This window comes from Giraffa tippelskirchi, chromosome 10, assembly GCF_054371585.1.
Source record: "Giraffa tippelskirchi isolate mGirTip1 chromosome 10, T2T-mGirTip1v1.2.pri, whole genome shotgun sequence".
NCBI lineage: Eukaryota > Metazoa > Chordata > Mammalia > Artiodactyla > Giraffidae > Giraffa > Giraffa tippelskirchi.
In genome coordinates, this window is record NC_137284.1 from 149,368,414 (window position 1) to 149,393,503 (window position 25,090).

Below are 25,090 nucleotides of genomic sequence, written 5' to 3' on the forward strand. Positions count from 1 at the left end.
AGATGCCAATGTGGTTCCAGGGGTCACAATTTGAGTAGCAAGGGACCACAGGCAAGTTTGTTATGAATGTCCTGCCTGTGAGATGCTGGCTATGACAGCGCAACTACTGCAGCAGAACAAAGCACTTTACAACTTCCCCCAAACTTGTGAGTCAGAGAGCCCATTCCTACAGGAATACTGTGAAAAATGGGCAAAAGGCTGCTGCAGGCTGTTGGTTATTTTTTTTTTTACTCTTTTTTGTTACAGATTATTTTATTAAATTCATTTTTATTGCAGTATAATTGCTTAAAATCTTGTGTTAGTTTCTACTGTATAGCGGAGTAAATTGGCTATACATATACATATATCCCCTCTTTTCTGGATTTCCATTCCATTTAGGTCACCTAAGAGCACAGAGTAGAGTTCCCTGAGCTATATAACAGGTTTATATCAGTCATCTATTTTATACATAGTATCAATAGTGTATATATGTCAATCCCAGTCTCCCAGTTCTTCCCCACTTTGGCCTCTATACAGTTGTTCTCTATGCATTTGTCTCTTATTTGCAAAACAGAAATAGAGGCGCAGATGTAGTTTTAAATTTTTAGAGGGAGGTTGCAGAGATGAGAGTCGCAGGAAGGAGTCTCTCAGGAGGAAAACCTGAGTGGATTTGTGTGGTGATTATCTGAGAAGCAAAAAAGTTGAAGGAAAGTGTTTGCATATCAGAAGGAGATAATTGCCTCCCATTTAGTTTTTCAGTTTTTTTCCCACAAAGTTTGCTAGGATGGTAAGTAATTAGTCCCTTGAGACGTAGAGGAGAGAAAGTTCTCAGAATGAAAAAAAAAAAAATGTTTTCCCAGTGGGCCTTTACTGCAGAATTAAAAGTACCTGCCCACATTTTTGGAGCAGCCACAGATGGGAACGTGTCCTGTGGTAGCTATTTGAAACAAAAAAAAAGTTAAATTGGAGACCAAGCTTCCTGGTCATAACAGGAGACTCAGGCCCCCAGACCACATACCCTGGGACACTTGTTCCTCCCACCACCTTCTTTCTTCACAAATTTGGGTTTGAGGGGTGGCCCCCCAAGCTGTGACTGTCTCCACTGTACATGATGACTAGGGCCTCTCTAGAACCCTGTGAACAGAACTAGCTCCAGAAGTCCGGGGAAGTCTGAATCTACTCTTTATCCTGTTTTGCAAATTCCAGGGCAGTCCAGATTACATCTGGTATAAGAAATCAGATTCCAAAGCCATTTCTACTGGCACTATCTTTCCATGACTCCCTAAACCATTCCCAGCTTTCCAAGGATACCTTCCTTCATCCGCCCTCCAGCCCACTACCCACAAGACCCATCTTGCTCCATTTCCTCCTCATCTGCCTTCTACCACCTCTGTCTTCCCCACAGGGCTGCTGGCAGTCTCCCAGCCAAGTGACTTCTGGGAACCCCAGCCTCAGAGGGCCCTCCGTTTGGGTTCTGTGGTTCTGTAGGATCTATAGTTCTGCATGAGAGGAGAAGAGCTAGCCCTTGAGAAGGGGGAGGTAGCGAGGGGGGGGGACCGCAATCCAGCTTTTATCCCCTCTTTTCTGCGTGAAGAGGGAGGATTAAAAAATTTTAAAAATGAGAAGGGCATGCCCTTCTTTCTAGGCATGGGCCTTCATGACCTTGCTGTGTAAGAGGGATGGGAAAGTGGCCCCCAGAGTCATTTCTGTTTAAAAGTCAAGAGGTCTGGGGGTCAGGAGGGAGCAGTGGGCAGCCTGGGTGTGAGCGGTGCTTCTGCTGCAGGAGCTGTCCCAGATGGGGGTCCCAGGAGCTGTCCCGAATGGGGTCCCAGCGAGAGGCACATAGTTTTTTCTGTTTTGAGGATGCCAGTCCTCTCTGCTCTTTTCTGAGAACCTACCACTTTCAGGACCCCAGCCTAGACTCTGAAACCAATTCCTGAGAAAAGAACACACCCTAAAAAAAGACTGCACACAAAGAAACATAAAGGAATGAGAACAAAACCATAGAGCAGGACTGGTGGGGGTGGGGGGTTATATGGGTAGATCTGAATAGCACATTTCATAATAACAGCTATATTTACTGAGTTCTCCCTACATTCCAAGTCCCTGTGCAAGAGCTTGATTTTGATTATCTCTTTGAATTGAAATTGCTTGTGGCTCAGCCGGTGAAGAATCTGCCTTCAATGCTGGAGACTTGGGTTCGATCCCTGGGTTGGGAAGATCTCCTGGAGAAAGGAAAGGCTATACACTCCAGTATTTCGGCCTATGGTTTGAACCTTCCCAGGTGGCTCAGACGATAAAGAGTCTGCCTGTGCAATGCAGGAGACCCAGGTTCGATCCCTGGGTTGGGAAGATCCCCTGGAGAAGGAAATGTCAAACCACTCCAGTATTCTTGCCTGGAAAATCCCATGGACGGAAGAACCTGGCTATAGTCCATGGGATCACAAAGAGTTGGACACGACTGAGTGACTTCAATCAAAAAATTTTACAATTTGAATTGACATCATCACACTGTTTTCACCCCCAGCTGCCTTGAAATCACCCTTTCCTTAACTAGCGCAGGCTCACAGACGCCTGCCTTTGAGACATTCGGACGACGTGAACTCATCCGCTCCCTGTGGAGTGAACGGTGACTTCAGCGGGGCGGAGGGGGCAGGAGAGACTAGGAAGGAGACTGAGAAGCCAAGCCTGAGCACTTGGGTGCCACCCGCAGTGGACGGTCCCCGCTCCCTGCTCTCATCTGCGGGTGGATGGGTGTCTGAGGAGGATCCTTTTGGACGTATCCTCCGTGACCTTTTGGATCTTCTCATTCCGGAAGGTGAAGATGAAGGGGTTGAGGAACGGGGTCACCAGGGCAGTCATCAGGGCCACCGCCTTGTTGTGCTGCGGGGAGGGGCCCTTGTCTGGTCTCTGAAGAGCAAGGACAGGAAGAAGTCCGTGAGCTCGGTGTGCTGGGTGTCGGAGCAGGACCGCTTGATCAGCGGGGCGGAGTCACAGAAGTGGTGGTCAGGGATGTTGGGGCCGCAGAACCAGGGCTGGGTTTTCTGTAGGGTCGGGGAGATGACGGAGAGGAACCCCACCACCCAGCAGACCACCACCAGCTTCACACAGACCGGCGTGTTCATGACGGTCGGGTTCAGAGGGCAGCGTATGGCCACGGAGCGATCGAAGGCCCTGACTGTGAGGAGCAGGAAGTTGGTGGAGCCCAGGGAGAAGTAAGAGAAAGACTGGGTCAGGCATTCAGCCAGGGCCATGGTCCTGCTAGGGGACAGCAGGTTAGCCAGCATCCTAGGGGCCACAATGGAGGTGACCAGCACCTCCATGAAGGAAAAGTTGCAGAGGAAGAAGTACATGGGTGAGTGGGGGCGGGGGTCCAGGCACGTGAGGGTGACAATGGCCAGGTTCCCCAGAACCATCAGAGCCTATATCAATAGGATGAAGGCAAACAGGAAGGACTGGAGCTCATGCAGATGAGAAAACCCCAGGAGAACAAACTCCCTAACAACGCTGAGGTTATTCATGGCACTTGATGCCCCTTCTCTGGACTGCCTGTGAGACGCCAGGAAGTCTCAGTGAGAAATGGCCACCAGCCGCTCTCTTGACTTTGCTCCCTGATGGCTGGCCTGGCTTCCCAAGCAGACTGGCCTGTATGCATAGTCAAATTCAACATCCAGGAGATGCATGCCCAAGGGCAGATGTTCCCAAGGGGCAAGGAACTGATTGGCTCTGCTGGACAGAGTTAGCAACTGGCCACCTCTGCCTGGAAAATCCCATGGACAGAGGAGCCTGGCAGGCTGCAGTCACAAAAAGTCAGACTCAACTTACGACAGCATGCACACACATCAACATCACTCCTAAAGACTCTTTTGTCTCCTACTCATTCATTATTTCATTCAACACATTTGTTAAGCTCCATCTCTGTGCAAGACATTTGGCTGGGTCTGGTAAACCCTTCCTCACTGCCAAATATTACAGGCATTTAATCATAATAACACCTGCTATTAGCAGAGTTCTCCAACAGTAAAGAATCTGCCTCCAACACAGGAGACCTGGGTTTGATCTCTGAGTCATGAAGATCCCTGGATAAGGGAATGGCTACCCACTGCAATATTCTTGCCTGGAGAATTCCATGGACAGAGGAGCCAGGCAGACTACAGCCCAGAAGTCTGAGCAACTAACACTTCCATGTCTCAGGATCTGGTACCTTATACATGACTTCTTTCCATCCTTTGTGCCCAGTCCTCATCCTTCTTGCCTTCTCTGTGGCATTTCAGGCTGTGAATCACCCAGTTTTGAAATAGCTTCCACCCTTGACTGTAGAGCCACTCTACTCTCAATTCTCTGACAATTCTGACTTTTCTTTGGCTGGCTTCTTCTCTAGCTCCTGTTCTTCTGCTATTTTCTAAATATGAATGTCCCCACATCTCTCTTCCAATCCATCTTTTGTCTCTCTAGTCTCTCCTTCAGAAAACTCATCTTCTCCCTTAACCAGAGAAACCTTGAAAATGTAAATGAATCTTGAATCTGCCTTTTTGTTCTCGGCCCACATCTCACATCTGCTAACTGCTAAGTCGCTTCAGTCGTGTCCGACTCTGTGCGACCCTATAGACGGCAGCCCACCAGGCTCCGCCGTCCCTAGGATTCTCCAGGCAAGAATACTGGAGTGGGTTGCCATTTCCTTCTCCAGTGCATGAAAGGGAAAAGTGAAAGTGAAGTCGCTCAGTCGTGTCCGACTCTTAGCGACCCCATGGACTATAGACTACCAGGCTCCTCCATCCATGGGATTTTCCAGGCAAGAGTACTGGAGTGGGGTGCCATTGCCTTCTCCGCATCTCACATTACCACATACTTAAAATGGGCAGAAAAAAATACACACATAATCATCTCCTAAAGCTAATATCATGTCCATTCCCCCCAAAACCCCAGTCACCCTGACTTGAAACCTGGAAGGTATTTCTGAGTTTTCCTTCTTCCTTCTAAACCACTTGAATTGCTGTCCTTTTAAATATAGTTTTTTCTCATCCTGTCCCCTTTCTTTTTGCATAGACACCATCCAGGTTCAAGGATTTGTTTCATCTTAATCATCACAGCAGCATTTTTAATGGCTTTCTTATTTGTACATATCTGTATATCCAACCTATCTATATACTGCTGTTATATTTCTTTTTCTACAGTATTATGTCCAAAGACTGTTTTTCAAATAATCTGAAGCAGTGTGGTTTCATTTATACATTACCCTCAAAATTAATTAATCAAACTAGCTAAGTCATCTACCTTTATCCAGAAAAAGACTGCAAGGACTCATTTTAAAATATTAACAATGGAGACTTCCCTGGTGGTCCAGTGGTTAAGGATCCACCTTGCAATGCAGGGGATGCAGGTTCCATCCCTTATCTGGGAACTAAGATCCCACACGCCATGGGGCAACTAAGCCTGCATATACAACTGGAGAACCTTAGCACGCAACTAGGGAAAGCCCACCCACTAAAACAGGGAGCCCAGTGCAGCCAAAAAATTTTTTAAATTAAAAAAATAAGTAAATAAAGCATTAAATTAAATAAGCAATAATTTAAATTAATTAAACTATTAAATAAGTAAAATAAAATATCAACAACAGCTAGGGGTGGATTATGAGCATTTAAATGTTTTCGTATATGTATGTATATATATTAATATATTTTGTTTGCTTTTCAAGTTCTTTTTATTTGAACAGATATTATTTTAGCAATCAGAAAAAAAAGTATTTTAAGCAACACTTATCCCTTCCCTTGTCTGCTAAATCGAGCACAAACTCCCCCTGGCAGTTCCAGCTTTCTACCATCCTGCCCATCTTCCCCTCCAGCCTTACCCTCACCTCTTTCTTACCACACACTCTGTGCTTCCACCAAGCTGGACCACTTACTATTCTCCAAACAGTTAATTCCACCCTGCTGTCACACCTTTTCCTTATTGCTTCCGCTGCTCAGAATACCCCATCCTTCATCTTCGCCTGGCACATTCCTACACACATTTCAAATGTCCCACCTTTATGAAGCTTCACCTTCTCTCCAGGGGTGAACCCGTCCTGCCTGGAATCCAAACCAAGGAAGACAGCATACTCTCGCTTGCATATTACAAACACTGGATTCCTGGCTTCTCAGTAGCAGGTCTCTCTTTTCATCTTTACAGCCTTTACAGCACCTAGCAACACATCTCACAAAGTACAAGGACTTTGTAAATTTTGATTGAACAATTGAATGAGGTCATCTATTGAGTTTTCATTCCTAGTCCTGAGCAAAAAGATTTTGAACATGAAAATTCATGTTTTCTTATATGATTATTTGCATATGTGCATTTTAGACGTTAACAGAAGGTAATGGGGCAGTCATGTCTTGACATTTCCTCATCAGACAGATAAAACGGGGACTTTTCTGGCTGTCCAGTGGTTAAGACTCCCCCTTCCAATGCAGGGTGTGGGTTTGATCCCTGGTTAGGGGGCTAAGATCCCGCATACTTCAAGGTCAAAAATCCAAAACATCAAACAGAAACAATATTGTAATAAATTCAACAAAGACTTTAAAAATGGTCCACATTAAAAAAAAATCTTTAAAAACAAAGAGAGAAAGATAAGGTGAGAACAGGTGTGTTTCAGAATCCAATCCCTGGAATCAAATACATTACTATTTCTGAAGCAAAATACACAAATATTCACACTGAACAGAATAAAGAAAGGCAATAAATAGCCTCCCAGCTAAGTTCAGATTAGGTTTCACTATCTAGTTAGTAAGGAAGTAGGTCGCTCAGTTGTCTGACTCTCTGTGACCCCATGGACTGTAGCCCACCAGGCCCCTCTGTCCATGGGATTCTTTAGGCAAGAACACTGGAGTGGGTAGCCTTTCCCTTCTCCAGGGGATCTTCCCAACCCAGGGATCGAACCCAGGTATCCTGCACTGCAGGCGGATTCTTTACAATCTGAGCCACCAGTGAAGCTGAAGAATCTAGTTGGACACAAAATTAAAAAAGAACTCTGGTTGCTGAGGCATTTTTGACTACAGCATTGTGGACCAGGGGCTGTGAATGGGTAGACCTCATTCACTGAATGCCCACCATGCACTGGCTCCTACAGTGCAAAGTGGCTGTGAAAATTGCCATCTCCATATCACAGGTGATTAAAAATCTCAAAATGTATAAGGATCTCCATCCCAAGTCATATAGTCAATAAATGTACAGCTGGGGTTTGAAATCAGAGTCTTCTCACTCATAATACCTACTTGTTTATAGTAACAAAAGTGCCAAGTATGTGATATCTTCTGAATTTGAAAACATATCAATGTCTGAACACAGGATTCAAAGTATCTTGCTTAGGTCTGCAAACATTTATTCTTTAATAAATGGTAAAAAAAGAACGTACTAAGGAATAAATTTCCATGATCGGCTGTTGACCATCCATGATGAGTAGGAGATAGTGATGGGTAGGAGACAGGAAGGGTGTCCCTTTTCTTGAAGAAAGGATTTCACTTGGGTGTCACATGTTACTGTGGAACCAGAGAGAGGTCCAGCCTAGAATGCTACATCACTCGTGAAGAATTCATGATGGTCAGTCTCCTAGGAGGCCACAGCTCCTCCACGTACCACTTCCCTGATTGTGATCTCACTGGGCCCCATACTGACGTGTGTCACATTCAGTGTGTCACATTCAGCAGGTGTTATAAATGCATGAGTGAGAAAGGAATTTAGCCCATGGGCCTATTTTATGTTTTATTCACTATCACTGCCACCCAGAGAGCAAGGTCTTTCTTACCCAATAGGTTTCCATGACATCACATCCTGAGACGGTACATTCTAAAATATTTGAAGTCTTGAAATGAGAGGTGAGAGAGTTAATTCAGGGATGACCCTGGAATTAGGAAAACTCCACTTGGTGTAGCAGGCTTCACTCCCCCTCACACTGGCCAGCAAACTTCTCAAACTAGTCTCCTATTACACCCTCACCTCAATCCATCTTGTCTTCCTCCTGCCAAGACTTTTCACCCTTAGACTTCCCTCTCCCTGTTTATGGTCTTGCCTCCCCTCTCAGCATCAATGACTGGTGTTTCCTCTTTGTCCGCAATGCATGCCTGGCCCTTCATGTGCATTTAAGACTCTGAGCCGTGGCTCCCCAGATGCCAACTCAGGAAACTGGAGCCCACAGCTCAGGACAAGCCTCCTGGATTATGTCACAGGACCCACTGTACTTGTTGGGTAAATTTTACAAGTCTGTATTTATAATACTGCCAAATTAACACAGGTGAAGGTTCAGATGAATGCAGAATCAACTCTTCTCTGCATCAGGGTCTTCTACAGACTATAACTTCCTCTGTGGCAGCCTTTGCTACAGAATAGACCCTCTCTCAGGCCCAGAGACCCATCCCTGTGACCCAGGCAAACTCAGCTTCAGTCAGGAGACGACATAGTGCCCCATCAAAGCAGGTGTCGCCTTACCATTACTGGCCAAGGCCTTGGTTGGCCATTCAGTGCATCCTCTGGGCCAGCCCCACATTGTCTGTACTTGACAGTCTGGGGTCCCCAGTGTGTCCTCAGTTTCCCTTACTTATTCCTGGTGAGGCTCCTCACTGGTAAGAGAGTCTGTTCATCTCTATGAAAATCCTTCATGCTATAGGTTTTACAGGTCAGATTTCTATTAAATGTCAAAGAGCAGATATAATAACCTGTTTTTTTCATGTAATAACCTCCTAGAAACTTGGGACCAATCTGAAAGCCCCTTTCTGGCTATTCTTCTTTCTTTCTCGCCACATTAACCTTCTCAGTTCTCCTGGCTGAATTATTCTTATGTGCTTTGACTTCTGAAACCACTTCCTAACCCAGAAAATGACTCTTTCAAAAGAATAATTAGGAATGCAGAGGCGGGTGACAGTGTCAGCACCATGGGTTTTTGTAGCAATGATTCCGATCATCAGTGTCTTGGGACATGTCAAGCTTCTCCAGTGAATGAAAAAGTGGGGATGAGGCATGGGACAGAGAGATGGACAGAGTAACCACCTGAATATCTCCTTAGGATTCATGGGCCTTTGCAAAGGGCAGGTGACAGAGGGAAGACAGAGGCAAACAGCATACCGGCAAGCAAACCAGGCAGCAGCAAGAAATGGAGTCCAAATGACATAAGAGGAAGATGTGCCCTTACAGTGAAAGGTCTACAAAAGCTCAAAGAAGGACTTCCCTGGTGGTCCAGTGGCTGGGACTCTGTGCTCCCAATTCAGGGGGCTCAGGTTCAGTCCCTGGTCAGAAACTAGATCCTGTTTGTTGCAACTAAGATCTGGTGCAGCCAAATAAGTAAATAAAAATACAATATTAAAAATAAAAGCTCAAAGAGAGGACAGAGACACATCAGGAAGGAATCTTGGCTGAGCTTTCCCTGTACCCAGGGCCCTCAGGAGGGAGCAGAAGGAGTGGGTGGCACAGAAGAAGACTTTGTTTCTCCCCAAGAGGAAGGACAAGATGAGACCAGTGCAGGGAGTGGAATCTTGTCAGCAGGACCTTTGTGGCTGAACCCCAAATCAGCAATAGCAAGAGGACACAGGCAACTTAAATCATCCATCCTTCACTCATTCATTCAGGAAATATGACTGAATGACTGATTGGATTTGATCCTACCAGGGTTCCAGACATATATCATGAACAAAATAACCCCAGACCTCAGAGGCAAATTGGAGAAACAGACAGTAAATAAGGTTGAGATGACCAACCTTGACGTCAAGTGATGTGAAGGCTCTGAGAGGAGCAGGGCAGAGACAGGAGGGAAGGCGGGGGACTCACCCAGGCCAGGTCCCATCCTGCCACCCAAGTCCAGATGCAGGACTTGACCATGGTGGCTGCACCCAGTGGACAATAGCACGAGTCCAGTGAGTTGAAAGGAGCCACGAGGTCCCTCCACACTCCCTGCAGGCACAGGTCCGAACCCCAGCACCGCTAGAGACAACCACAGTAACAGAAATGACACAACACCAAGATGGAGACACCCCATCCTGCCGGGCCCCTCTCTCTGTATCCCTGCAGACACTCCTGGTGGAAGACCTGAAACCAGAATGCACTGGGAACGTGGCTGCCTCCAGCTCTCCTCGGTGCTGACTCTGGGCTTCAGCACATTCGAACGTAGCACAACAGGGGTTCTGAAGGAGCAGCTGTCTCCCCTGGGGAGTGAGTGCATCCTAGCGTCATCCTCGGTTGGGGAAATGTGAGCTCCAGGGAGCAGGCAGGGACCACCCGGGGAGCTGTGACCACTCTCTCTCTCTCCCTCTGCCGTCCCCTGTGGACACGGGGCTCAGAGCAGCCTGACAGCCCTGGATATGCACTCTGGGGTGAGGAAGTGAGAAAGAGGGGCAAAGCATTGGGCTCCAGTTGCTTTAGACACAGACGGTGCAAGAGAAAAGACAATGAGTTAAGAAATTGCATCATTGTCTCTGGTCAACCAAGAAGGAAAAACTGGACCCACTATCTTCTTATAAGCTGGGAATGAGAGAGATGGTGGAAGCAGTAAAAACACCTTTTTTAGAGAAAAAAGGTATCACCAGGACCTGAGTGTCAAGCTTTGGGTGAGGTTTACTCTCTTGCCCAGAGATGATCGTTAGAGCATCCTCTTCCAGGGCCTCAATTTTCCCATTTAAGCAGGAGAGATGTGTCTTAAATGCACTTTTCTAAGTTGGTACTGAGGGGAGAGGAATCCATAGATGAAGGAATCTATGAAAATCTAAGTGAAACCAAAGTAAGAAATTGAGGACCTATTTACAACTGTGAAATAGTAATTATACATGCACACACAGGTACTATTTATAGTATATCACATAGGTTTATGGAGAAATGAAAAAATATGGCAAAGAAACACTTTAATGGAGGTAGAATTCCATTCTTGTGAATACCAAAACCAATGGACTATAGCCCGCCAGGTTCCTTTGTCCGTGGGATTTCCAGGCAAGAATACAGGAGTGGGTATCCATTCCCTTCTCCAGGGATTAAACCCAGGTCTCCTGCACTGCAGGCAGATTCTTTACCATCTGATTCACCAGGGAAGCCCCTAGAATTCCATTTCTCTGAATACCAAACACAAAGGCATTTTGTCTTTCTTTATCAGCAAGATCAGCATCCCTGACTTCTTCACCAATCTGAGGACGTAATTACCTCCAGTGCCTAAAAACTCAGGGAATTACAGACATCTCCCTCATTTCTGATCTCTCATAGCAATAACACCTTTGCTATGTGCTTCCCATAGGCACTGTCTCATCTGATTCACCAAACAACCCCATGAAGGAACTATTCTTGGTGTTTTCACTTTCCTGCTGAGAGTACAAAGGAAGCCTTACTGTAGGATGCATCTAGCAGGTAGCACTTGGATTTGAGCCCCCAAAGAGGAGAGAACAAGTAATCTTTGATTTGTGTACTTCATACTTTTATAGACATGACCTTGCACATACTCTACACGGACACACCTAACTCACCTTTCACAAAGCCAAGTTCATATATCTATGGATCTATGAACATTTCAAGTATCTCATATAGCATCCTATTAGATATAGTTCAATTTTGTCTGTGCAATTGCTTAATTATTTTAATGGGAAAATAATAAAAATCAAACATGGAAAACTGAAAGATCATGATGCCTATGATAAAACAAGTATCAATCTATAAATGTAATCATATAAAGCAATATTGGGAATCATTAGGCATAGTAAGAGTGGGGCATTTTTCACTACAGTCCAAAGCTGTTTGATTCTATGTTCAAACATAAGAGAAAAGAACAAAATTAAATAACATTTTTGAAATCCTAGAAGGCAAAATCTAATCAGGTAGATTAGCTGATAGATCAGCTAGAAATAGTTTGAGAGCAGAGAGTGTGTTTTTTGGTGAAATTCATCAATAGCAGTAGAAAAGGAAGAAGACATCACACTAAAGATATGATGATATGAACTCAGGAAAGGCCAGAACCATGTCTAATTGGATTCAGTGACTAAGCTAAGCTTATGCTGTCCCCAGATCTCCTTGTATACAGCTGAAGTCCTGTCATCGAAGTGATGTGTTAATTTCTATTACTTGGGTGAAGTGCTATGCAAATGGAGCCCAACAGGAAGTAGCAGGTGCCCAGAACTGCACAGTGTGAAAAGAACACCCCACCTACCCCTTGACTTCCCAAGTGTTAGAAACCAAAAGCATAGCTAAGGAGAAGTAAGATTAATAAACTTCCATGAGATCATGCAACAAAGTTGGCGGGGGAGGGGGGATCTGATAACATTTTATGAAGGGAAAGGGTAGGCATATTGGCTGTTAAGGCCGTGATGGAAAGATGGCATAAGGTGCAGAGTGAAGGCAAAATCATGAGTTGTGCCCATGGGGAGCCTTCTCTGTGCTTGCTACCCTCCAATCAAAGATTGTAGACCACCCTCAGCCCCACCCTCAGAAATAGAGATACCACTGAGAAGTCATTTAGGGATGTCCTACTCTATTTCATCACAAAAACAGAGTAGGTTTTCAATCCTGGTACTTAACTTGCTCTGGACTTATTTTCTTCCTCCAACTGTCTTCAATTAAATCCCTAGTGATACACTTCTCTTATTCCAAGATTCCTTGAACTTTGGCAGAATCAAAGAGGAATTTCTTGGTTTTTCATTATTAGGTTTTTACATATATCCAGAAGATACAGTATGGTTACACCTGATATCACGTTCTTTGTACATCCAATGAAAGCTTCAAGTTGTAGGTAATAATGAAATAGTTGATTCATCAAAAGGAACCTTACTTTGGAGTCCATTGTTGATAATTAGAATTCCCAGCAAGGCTTCCTATTCTTGCCTTTTCTTCTTTATTCTCCATCCTTTATTCAAAACTCTTCTATTTTAAACTTGGTTTCTCTTCTCTTGGTCTCCTAATCACTCTTTTTGCTCTTTAACTCCCTATACCCTGATCTAGAATAGATCTTCCCACCCAAAGACTTGGTTTAGAGAGTATGTTCCCCATAGAGCTGTGAAGGAAATATTCCAGGCTTACTGAACATCTATTTGCATAATTTACATAAGAATGTTGGGGTACCACTGCTGGGCATACACACCGAGGAAACCAGAATTGAAAGAGACGCGTGTACCCCAATGTTCATCGCAGCACTGTTTACAATAGCCAGGACATGGAAGCAACCTAGATGTCCATCAGCAGACAAATGGATAAGGAAGCTGTGGTACATATACACAATGGAAAATTACTCAGCCATTAAAAAAAATACATTTGAATCTGTTCTATTGAGATGGATGAAACTGGAGCCCATAATACAGAGTGAAGCAAGCCAGAAAGAAAAACACCAATACAGTATACTAATGCATATATATGGAATTTGAAAAATGGTAACGATAGCCCTATATGCGAGACAGAATAAGAGACACAGATGCATAGAACAGTCTTATGGACTCTGAGGGAGAAGGTGAGGGTGGGACGTTCTGGGAGAATAGCATTGAAACATGTATATTATCATATGTGAAACAGAACACCATTCCAGGTTCGATGCATGAGACAAATGCTCAGGGATGGGGCAATGGGATGACCCAGAGGGATGGGATGGGGAGGGCGGGGGGGGGGGGGTCAGGATGGGGAACACATGTAAACCCATGGCTGATTCATGTCAATGTATGGCAAAAACCACTACAATATTGTAAAGTAATTAGCCCCCAACTAAAATAAATAAATTTATATGAAAAAAAAAAAAGAATGTTGGGGTAAAAAAAAGAATGCCTGTATCGCAAAGACTGATTCTAGGATAGAGCTCCTTGAAGATGTGTATAAGTTCTGGAAGAAAGAATCCAAAGGAAGAATTTAAAGGAAATATAACAGTCTGCTTCTGTGAAATATCTATCATTCCTTTTTTCTAGAATTCTCATTATTTTGCCCAATCTATGGGGAAAATGAGTGTTTTCATGCTAGAGCTGCAAATACCTCATTAAGTTCATGAGTACTTAAATGTGTGGATGGGCACAATTATCATACCTTTAATGTTCAAATGATAATGTGTAATAAAAATGGAGAGGGCTTTAAACTCCTAAATCATTTATAAGGAGTTCATAACATATTTTATATGTATCTAAATGCTATGAGTGATCCATCTGAGGCTAAAGAAATGGTTGTAGAGAGAGACCGAGGTGAGGTGGAGAATTTGGGGGAGTGGGGATTTTTTAAAGAAACTGGATTTAGAAAGTAATCACAAAAAACACAAGAAGAGCTGAATAAAGTGGAGCTGCTGTGATAATCATCCTACAAAAAAAAAATACCAAAAATAGGACAAGAGAAAAAAACGGAGAAATACTACCTGTGAGATCCTGATTTATGCTGACTAAGGTAAGACACCTGGCAAATCGAACGTAAGTAACTATTCTGAGCGCCCAGATTCTGAAGAGATGCTGCTCAAAAGTCCAAGGAAATGTCTGAGGGCAGAGCTCATGATTGGATTTGCAGCTGCAGCAAGAAAACGTATTTTTCTCATAGATTTGGGAAGAGGAGGAGAAGGCTAGAAAAAGAGTGAACGCCAAACAGAGAGAAATAACATTAACAGGTAAACAAGCTTTTCCTGAACGTGAGGGTGAGTGATGTCCTAACTAAAAAAATAAATGAATAATGACCCCAAGCCACGCTAAAGGGGAAATGAAAGCAGGGAGCCCACCAGTGACCTCTTTGAACTTACACTTAGTAAAGACGAGGCACCTGTAATTTATCTCAGCTGTATGTAAACTCTGTCTACATTTTCCTTAAGCTGTTTTGCCTGTGAGAAGATTCTGAGATTTGTGCACTTGCTGGGGGTTAGTGGATAGTTGGATAAACCATAAACAAGAGAAATGGAGAAAAGTCAGGAATCATAAGACACTGTTTTAGAAAAAGAACACCATCCTCTGATGTCTTTCCCCTTCCTAAAGTACAGACAATAGACAAAGTGCCAAAGCTGACGGGATGAAAATCTGCCTGGAAGAGAATCTTGAATTTGGGACTGCTCAGGGAGAGTGTGGTCCGTTTCTAGCCTTCTTGGAGGGGAATACATGGTAGGTAGGTAAATGTGAAACCAAGGGTAGTTATCAGATCCATTAAACTGTAGCCTGCTCAGTAAATAATGAGCTGCAACCTGCCTTCACCAATCAATCTCACTTTAACTGTTGCTACAAAAACCTTGCATGTCCTTCAAGCATCACATAGCCTAAACAATAAGCTGTTTGTCCAAGTTGTTTTCCAGGAACTTGCAGTCAGCTGTCCAGTTCAAGCTTGGCTGGCTGAAGCTGGTTGGAACCACTGACCCTCCAACTGGGCATGCTTGGGAGCCTATCTCGGTGACCTTTTGACTTGAGAGGGTCAGCAACTCCATCCTCATAACATGTTAATACCATCATTTTCTGAACATGCATCCCATAAAGAAGCCTGTAGCTTAGTTACACCTGCACAGAATGACAGTTATGAAACCGATTCCTATGACTAGTTTATAATTAAGACTAATGCCTAGATTTCTGTTCTTGTTCCTCTCATTCCTCTTTTATTCCCTTTTGTCCTAGGCCCTGTTTGGTCACATGTTTGCTTAATCAATAAGGAGCAATGAAGGTCGAGTGTCTTGAGTCACTGGTTTCTGATAAGCATCACTGTTTATGCAATGTTCTGAGTTACCTTTCAGGGCAAAGTGACTTTCACAGATTAAGTAGGGTCAAACTTCAGGTCAAAGGCCACCAGACCAAAAGCACATAACAGATTAAGAAACAGCATATGATGATTAATCACCAGTTTCTTTGTTCTTCCCCTTAAAAAACTCTTGACCCAAAGATCAAAATGGAGTGAATCTGAGACTGCCACTCCCTCACTTAGTGCCCCGCAACAAAATCCTTACTTTGTATGGAGAACAATATAGAGGCTCCTTAAAAGAACTAAAAATAAAACTACCATATGACCCAGCAATCCCACTCCTGGGCATATACCCAGAGAAAATCATAATTCAAAAACACAAATGCACTCCAGTGTTCCCATGAACACTATTTAGAATAGCCAGGACATGGAAGAAACCTAAATGTTCATCAACAGAGGAATGAATAAAGAAGATGTGTTACATATATATAATGGAATATTACTCAGCCATAAAAAGGAACGAAATTGGGTCATCTATAGAGACATGAATGGATGTAAAGACTGTCATACAGGGTGAAGTAAGTCAGAAACAGAAAAACAAATATTGTACATTAATCCGTATTTATGGAATCTAGAAAAATGGTATCTATTATCTTATTTGCAAAGTGGAAGTGCAGACATAGACATAGAGAACAAATATATGGATACCAAGGAGGAAAAGCAGGGGAGGAATTGGAAGACTGGGATTGACATATATACACTATTGATACTATGCATAAAATAGTTAACGAATGAGAACCAGTATACTGTATAGAACAGGAAACTACTCAATGCTCTGTGGTGATCTAAATGGGAAGGAGATACAAAAAAGAGGGGATACATATATACATACAGATGATTCACTTTGCTGTATAGTAGAAACCAACACAACATTTTAAAGCAACTATACTCCAATAAAAATTAATTTTAAAATATCCTTACTTCCCTTCAAACTCCTGTTATCAAGAGTCTGGCTTTCTTTGCCATGGGTTCACAAGCTCTTTGCTTGGTTTCCATCATCTCACTTATTACTTACTTCCACTCACCTTTCCCCACACTCTCCATCCTCAGCTCTAACTCATAAATATCATGTGTGCCTCACCTTCGGGGAGGTGGATTTCAGATTTGTCTTCCCATCTCCCCTCTTGGTTGCCTTGTGAATAAACTCTTCACCTCTGAAAACCTGAGTCTCAGCATTTGACTTGCTGCACTTCAGACAAACACAACTTGCTCAGTTTTAAGGATTATGGCTGAGCATTACCTTAGGAATCTGGGGGGGTCGGGGGCGGGTGAGGGCAGTGGTTGAGGACCAGTGGAGATGGGCCCATAAATGAGTACAGTCTCTACACTCTGTCTCTCATGGGACTAATGACTCTCCCTTCATGTAGACTTAGAAACTAAAGAAATAAGTGGAAGCCCACTCCAGTATTCTTGCCTAGAGAATCCCATGGACAGAGGGGCCTGGTGGGCTGCTGTCCATAGGGTCGTACAGAGTCAGACATGACTGAAGCGATTTAGCATGCATGCATGCATTGGAGAAGGAAATGGCAACCCACTCCAGTATTCTTGCCTGGAGACTCCCATGGACAGAAGAGCCTGGTGGGCTGCCGTCACTGGGTTCGCACAGAGTTGGGCACTACTGAAGTGACTTAGCAGCAGCAGCAGCAGAAATGACCCCCTCTTAGACGGAACACATCTTTGCATATTCACTCCTTCTTAAGTAACAATCCTCCCCCAGTGACCACCCTTCCATCTATACATCTGTGCACACAAGCACATTTAATTCTACCTTCTCCCTGGGGCCCTGGATCTTTACCCACACAGGCTGGTTTGAGCCCAAGACTGAGACATGAGATGTTCTTTCCTCCACAGTCCTTGAGGCAACCTTGAGCTCACAGTAGCAGCATCACCACCTCAAAGCTGATTTGGGGTTCTTATTAATCCACAAGTCAAATTCACAAGACTCACTCTGCCTCCTTACCAGTCCCTGACCCAGCAACATCCCTCATTCATGTTCCTGTTCCTTGTTAACAGCAGAATCTCCATTCTTGTTCAAGCCAATCAGCTTACCTTCTTTATTATGACAGGTTCTTTCCTTCCTTGGAACGACCATTTAATTGCATCCTCCTCCTTGAAATTCTGCATCACAACATCTTCCCTCACCTCAGTTCTACCATGCATAAAAAAATTTTCCATTCTCTTTCCATCATCATAAAAATCCTAAAGGCTGATGTCATTTCATTTTGATCCTCCATTTAACACTTAGGGGCTGAGATTACATAAGAGTCAAACCCACTTTAACATTGTATAGAGGTGATACAAGGAAGGAAGGAGGAAAGAAGAAAATGCAATTAGCAGGAAATTATAAATTGATGAGAATTAATAAAGAAGCTAGTGTATCATTGTTCTTAGATATCCAGAAAATTAAATTCCTTGTAATGAGAATAAAGTGCTTATTAAGAATTTTCCCCATCCCAAGCAATCCATAGATAGTCCCTCCTGAGAGGCAGGCCTCTGCAGCTTTTCACTAAGCTCTCAGTTACCAGCCCATGGTCCTATTTCTAATGGAGTAAAGCATCCTTATCACCATATGTTACACATCCTGACAGTGAAATTGCTGCCAAGAAGCAATGCTTTCCCAAAGAGGTGTTAAACACCTATGGCAGCAAAATGTGTACATCTGCTTGTAACTTTCTCATAAATAATTGAACATTATCTAGGAAATACACTTAGAAATAAATGGAAGGTGGATTTCTCCAGTGGCTCAGATGGTAAACAATCTGCCTGCAATTCAGGAGACCCAGGTTCATTCCCTGGGTTGGGAAGATCCCCTGGAGAAGGAAATGTCTATCCACTCCAGTATTCTTGCCTGGAGAATTCCACGGACAGAGGAGCCTGATGAGCTACAGTCCATGGGGTCGCAAAGAGTCGGACACGACTGAGCGACAAACACTTTCACTTTCACTTTTCAAGAATTTAAGGCAATAACAGCTTTGGTTCAGGATCTCAACCCTGATCTCAACTCCTCCTAACACACCCCTCTCTCCTCTTGTAGGGGCTGAAATGAAGAACTAGCTGATAAGGACTTTTTCTCTCCACAGAGGAGCTATGCATAAACCATTGCCTCCCACCTCCCCAGGTTGTTTTTCACCCCTTACAGTCCTCCAGCACTCTTTGTCACACTCTCATCACGGTAGGTCTTCTTTTGTCCCACCCTTGTATAAAAATTTACTCAAAATGGATCATAAACAACTATAAAACATAAAATTATAAAACTCATAGAAAAAAGTATAGGAGAAAGTTTTTCAGGAGCTAGGGCTAGGCATAAAGAGGCCTCAGACTTGACATGAAAAATAAAATCCATAAAGAGAAAACTGGATAAATTGGATTTCATCAAAATTTAAACTTTTTCTCTAGAAAAGAATCTGTTAAGAGGATGAAAAGTTAAGACAAAGACTAGAAAAAAATATTTGCAAACTACACATCCCCCCAAAAGGCTATAATCTAGAATATATACAGAACTCTCAAACCCAACAATAGAAATATATATATAAAAAAAATCCAATTAAAGAGTTAAAGAAACATGAAAATGCATTTAATCAAAAAGGATATAAAGACAGGGGAAAAAAGCACATGAAAAGATGTTCTACAATATTAGTTGTTGGGAAAATAGAGTCACAATGAGATATAACCCATCAGAGATTTACTTATCAGAATACCTAAAATAAAAATAGTGACAACACTATATGCTGGTGAGGATGCGATGAAACAATCATTCTTATGTTGCTGGTGGGAAAGTAAAAAGGCACAGCCATTATTAAGCAAAATAAGTGTTAGAGCACAAGGATTCAACTTTTACAGAATCAGGGTTGAACACAAGCATTGTGATACCATGACAGTTGATCTGATAACCAGGTCAGCTACTAAATGGCCAACGGGTGTGATGCACAGGACAAAGGGATGGTTCACATTTTGTCAGATAGAGCAAAGTTTCATCATGCTACTCAGAACAATGCACTGTTTAAAACTTACAAATTGTTTATTTCTGGAATCTTCCACTTAATATTTTTAGACCAACATGTTAACCACACAGGCCATGGGCAACAAATCATAAAAAGCAAAACTGTACTTGGGGGTGTGGGGCAGGGGGTTACTGTATAGTTTTCTAAGATGTTTCCATCAAGACACTGGGTTAAGAGTAAATGGGATCCTCTGTACTATTTCTTAAATTCTTGTGAATCTACTATCATTTCAAAAAAAAAAAAAATTAAAGAGAGAATTCCCTGGAGACACAGTGGTTAAGAGTCCATGCTCTCACTGCCAAGAGCCCAGGTTTGATCCCTGGTCAGGGAGCTACAATCCTGCATGTCTCGCATGCCACTCAGAGCAGCCAAAAAAGTCATCAGGGAATAAATAAGAGCATCTGCACATTAAGCATGATGATATGTTTTCCCAGAAGACATACAGAAAGCAGACACAGCAGATTAAACTGACCACTTGCTAGTAGGAGAGATAGGGAGAATGGAGGGAGAAATAAGCATAAAAGATCTCTCTTATTAATAGGTGAAAAAGTTTTACATTTTAAAAGATACTCTTAATTCAGTGGGTTCATACTGCTTTGTTACAGGCTATCTGACTAGCCAAGAGTAGCCTGTGACACAAGACCTGTAACTCCTTATTGAATACATTCTAAGTCATAAATGAAGGGTCACAGACAAAACGAGATCACTCCATGAAGATATTATATCCATGGAGTTCCAGATATACTCATGCATACATATGTGGTTGCTCAATCGTGTCCAAAACTCTTTGCAACCCCATGGACAGTGGTGCACAAGCTTCTCTGTCCATAGGATTATCCCAGCCAGGATACTGGTGTGGGTTGCCATTTTCTCCTCCAGGGATCTTCCTGATCCAGAGATCAAACCAGCATCTTTCACATCTCCTGCACTGGTAGGCAAACTCTACCACTGAGCCACCTGAGAAGCCCAGATATACTCATGGATATCATACAATTGGCTCAGGTAAGCATGCAAAATATAGATCCATTTTTGCTGCAGGTATCAAGTATTTACACAACCACTAATGTAATTTGAGTCATCATGTCACCATAGTAACCAGTAAGTTTGCATTTCCCATGTTTGGGGCCAGTTATGCTAACTGGCTTATTTTAGTTGTCTAGATAATTAATTTGTAAAGGGTGGTACTAGTGGTAAAGAACCTGACTGCCAATGCAGGAGACACAGGAGACATGGGTTCAATCCCTGGGTCGGGAACATCCCCCGGAGAAGGAAATCCCCTGGCCACTCCAGTACTCTTGCCTGGAGAATTCCACGGACAGAGGAGCCTGGCAGGCTACTGTCCATGAGTCACATAGAATCAGACAGGACTGAATGACTAACTAACTATTGCTATTCAATAATAAAGCAGGTTAAGCTTAATAAACTAACATTACTTTTAATTTCTAATTGAAGTATAGTTGTTGTATAATGTGTTAATTTCTTTTGCTGTTCGTTGTTCAGTCATTAAGCTGTGTCCAATTCTTGCAACCCCATGGACTATAGCACTCCAGGCTTCCCTGTCCTTCACTATTACCCACAGTTTGCTCAAACTCATGACCATTGAGTTGGTGATGCCATCCAACCATCTCATTCTCTGTCACCCCCTTCTCCTCCTGCCATTGATCTTTCCCAGCATCAGGGTCTTTTGCAATGAGTAGGCTCTTCACATCAGGTGGCTAAAGCATTGGAGCTTCAGCTTCAGCCCTTCCAATGAATATTCAGGATTAGTTTCCTTTATGATTGACTGGTTTGATCTCCTTGCTGTCCAAGGGACTCTCAAGAGTCTTCTCCAGCACCATGATTTGAAAGCGTCAATTCTTCAGCGCTCAGCCTTCTTTATGGTTTAACTCTCACATCCGTACATGACTACTGGAAAAATCATAGTTTTGACTATATGTACCTCTGTCAGTAAAGTGATGTCTCTGCTTTTCAATATGCTGTCCAAGTTTGTCGTAACTTTTCTTCCAAGGAGAAAGCATCTTTTAATTTCATGGCTGCAGTCACCATCTGCAGTGATTTGGAGCCCAAGAAAATAAAATCTGCACTGTTTCCATTGTTTCCCCGTCTATTTGCCATGAAGTGATGGAACCAGATGCCATGATCTTAGTTTTCTGAATGTTGAGTTTGGAGCCAACTTTTTCACTCTCCTTCATCAAGAGGCTCTTTAGTTCCTCTTTGCTTTCTGCCATTAAGATGGTATCATCTGCATATATGAGATTGTTGATATTTCTTTCTACAGCAAAGTGACTCAGTGATACATATATACATTGTCTTTTATAATCTTTTTCATTATGGTTTATCATAGGATAGCAAATATAGTTTCCTGTGCTATACAGTAGGAACTTGCTGTTTATAAACTAATATTATTGTTATGTCTTAGTTCTCATTTACATTTTTTGTAAAAGCATTAGATCAAAAGAAAGAAGAGGACTGTTTTCTGCTAAGGATTTTTAGCAGAAATCCTTAGATTTTTAGGATTTTAAAAGTAGATACTTTAAGTAAGAAACTATGGAGGAAATTGCTTGCAAGTTTCAGACCTGGAGCTCTGAGAAGACTTTATCAGTCCTTTTCTAGGTGTATGAGAAAACAGAAAGTTTAACAAACTCAGGCCCATTTGATTTTAAGAATGTATTCAATTAACAAATTTCGTTTCAGCAACTCTATATGCCAAGAGTAACATCAGACACTGGTGAAATATATAAATCAGACATAACCTCTATCCTCAAAGAGCTCAAAATCGAGTACAGTAGACAAGTGAACAGAAAATTATGATTTAATGTGGAAAGGAATAAAGAAAGATGTGAGCAAAATCCTGGTAAAAGTGAGCAAAGAGTGGGTAGTAACCTGTTCTGAGGGAGTCAAGCAGAAGTGATATTCAAACTGTTCAAACAGTTTGAATATCACTAAAATGAAGAAAGTGTTTGAGTGACAGAGAGGAAAAGTAGTGCATTTGAGATCAGGGACAGTTATATGCCCGACTTTGAAGACATGACAAAAAAACGACATCTTTCTCACGTAAGGTTCTAAATCAGAGTTCTAGTTAGGGTTTTCTGGTTGTAATGCAGTCTAGGGAAAGATCTCAGCAGGTGAGGAACCCAGGCATCTCTGAAGGCTGGCCATCTTTCCCTCTCTAAGTCCCCCATGTCAGTCTTCTGCTTCTCCCCCTGCTGTTTCACCCTCTTCCCTTTCCTGACCAATTGCCTCTGAGTCTCTCTACCTCAAAAATCTTCATGACCATAAACTCATAATGACCACTACACCCCAACTAATCCTAACTTTCAAGTCATCCATATTTGGATGCCTTCAAATTCCTGAGACAGAAAATCTAATTGGCCCACGCTGTTTTCAGACATGTCCACTGCGATTCAGTGCCCCTGACCCTGCTGCAGGCCACTCTCAACTCATGCCTCCACTGGAGACTCCTGGACACTTACAGGCAACTCAGGCACTCCTGCTGCAGCAGTGGCTCTTCATTCTTCCATTCTTCTAAGATCACCTCTCAGCCAACTTGACCCCATCCTCTGAGGATGAATCATTTGAAATTGCAGATACGCAGTGTTCCTCCCTCCCCACAGCACGACTGAACAAGGGAACCTAAAGAGACCACCTCCGCCCCCTCGTTTCAAGGCAGAAATCAGACACTGAAAAGACCTGCAAACAGAAGCCAAATAAACAGAGGGAACTGCTTTGGAAGTGACAGGTCAACAGATTAAAATCCCTGTAGTTAACATCAATTACATTGAAAGGGGCCTATAGATCTTGAAAAATATAAGCAGGAACAAGGAACTATCTGAAACTGAACTGACCCCACACTGCTCGCAACAGCTCCAGAGAAAGTCCTGGATATATTTTTACTATTATCATTTCTTTTTTTTTATTTTTAAATTTTTTTTCTTTTTTATTTAAGTCCTCTATTACACCTTTAATTTTCATTTTTATAACCCACTATTACCTTGCAAAAAAAAAAAAAGACCCTATTTTTAAAGCAAACTGCATACATATATCTTACACTTTTTGTGATTTTGGTTTTTTTTTATATTGTATTTTTTTTTAGAGTCTAACCTCTACTCTAGATTTTAAATCTTTGTTTTATAGTATTTGATATCAATTTTGTACATTTAAGAAACCAATCTTTAGTACCCATTATTACTCAGGAGTGTGATTGCTGGCTTGATTACTCTCTCCCCCTACTGACTCTCTTTCTTCTACCAGAGGGCACCTCTATCTACCCCATCCTCCTTTTCTTCTCAAACCAATTCTGTGAATCTCTGTGGGTGTTCTGGGCACCAGAGAACACTTAGGGAACAGAGTACTGCCCAGATCTCTCTCTCTCTCCTCTTGATTCCCCCCTTTCTACTCATGCTCACCTCTATCTCCTTCCTCCCTCCTCTCTAGGTATCTCCGTGAACCTCTCTGAGGGTTCCAGACTGTGGAGAGCACATAGGGAAGTGCTTACTGGCTAGATTTTTCTCTCCACGTTTGAGTCCCCCTCTTCTCCTGGTCACCTCTATCTCCCTCCTCCCTCTTCACCTCTCCATGTAACTCGGTGAACCTCTCTAGGTATCCCACACTGTGGAGAATCTTTTCACCATTAACCTAGAAGTTTTATTATCAGTGCTGTATGGATGGAGAAGTCTTGAGGCTACTACAAGTATAAGACTGAAAACCAAAGGCAGGAGGCTTAAGCCCAAAACCTGAGAATAACAGAGAACTCCTGACTCCAGGAAACATTAATTAATAAGAGATCATCCAAAAGCCTCCATACATACACTGAAATCAAGCTCCACCCAAGAGCCAATAAGTTCCAGAGCAAGACATACCATGCAAATTCTCCAGCAATGCAGGAACATAGCCCTGAGCATCAATATACAGGCTGCCCAGAGTCACACCAAACCCATAGACATCTCAAAACTCACTACTGGACACTCCATTGCACTCTAGAGAGAAGAAATCCAGCTCCACCCACCAGAACACCAACGCAAGCTTCCCCAACCAGGAAACCTTGACAAGCTAATCATCCAATCCCACCCACAGGGAGGAACCTCCACAATAAAGAGGAACTTCAAACTACCAGAATACAGAAAGGCCACCCCAAACACAGCAATCTAAACAAGATGAAAAGGCAGAGAAATACTCAGCAAGTAAAGGAAAATGATAAATGCCCACCAAACCAAACAAAAGAGGAGGAGATAGGAAATCTATCTGAAAAGGAATTTAGAATAATGATAATAAAAATGATCCAAAATCTTGAAAACAAAATGGAGTTACAGATAAATAGCCTGGAGACAAGGATTGAGAAGATGCAAGAAATGTTTAACAAGGACCTAGAAGAAATAAAAAAGATTCAATATATAATGAATAATGAAATAAATGAGATCAAAAACACTCTGGAGGGAACCAACAGTAGAATA

General features: G+C 42.7%; 2 protein-coding genes and 1 pseudogene across 2 annotated transcripts in view; all 3 read right to left on the reverse strand.

Moving 5' to 3' along the window:
* Nucleotides 1-7,497, reverse strand: part of KEL (Kell metallo-endopeptidase (Kell blood group)) — a 138,330-nt gene extending 130,833 nt beyond the window's left edge. Inside the window, exons 1-2 of the mRNA XM_081534435.1 lie at nucleotides 7,370-7,497; nucleotides 6,004-6,159 (exon numbers count right to left, since the gene is read on the reverse strand). The gene's annotated coding sequence lies outside the window, so the exon portion shown is untranslated. The remainder of the gene's footprint in view (nucleotides 1-6,003; nucleotides 6,160-7,369) is intronic.
* LOC145523704 (olfactory receptor 9A4-like) overlaps nucleotides 1-25,090 on the reverse strand; it is a 150,526-nt gene that overhangs the window by 49,328 nt on the left and 76,108 nt on the right. The gene's annotated exons all lie outside the window — the stretch shown is intronic.
* LOC145523948 (olfactory receptor 6J1-like) lies at nucleotides 2,716-3,500 on the reverse strand (annotated as a pseudogene).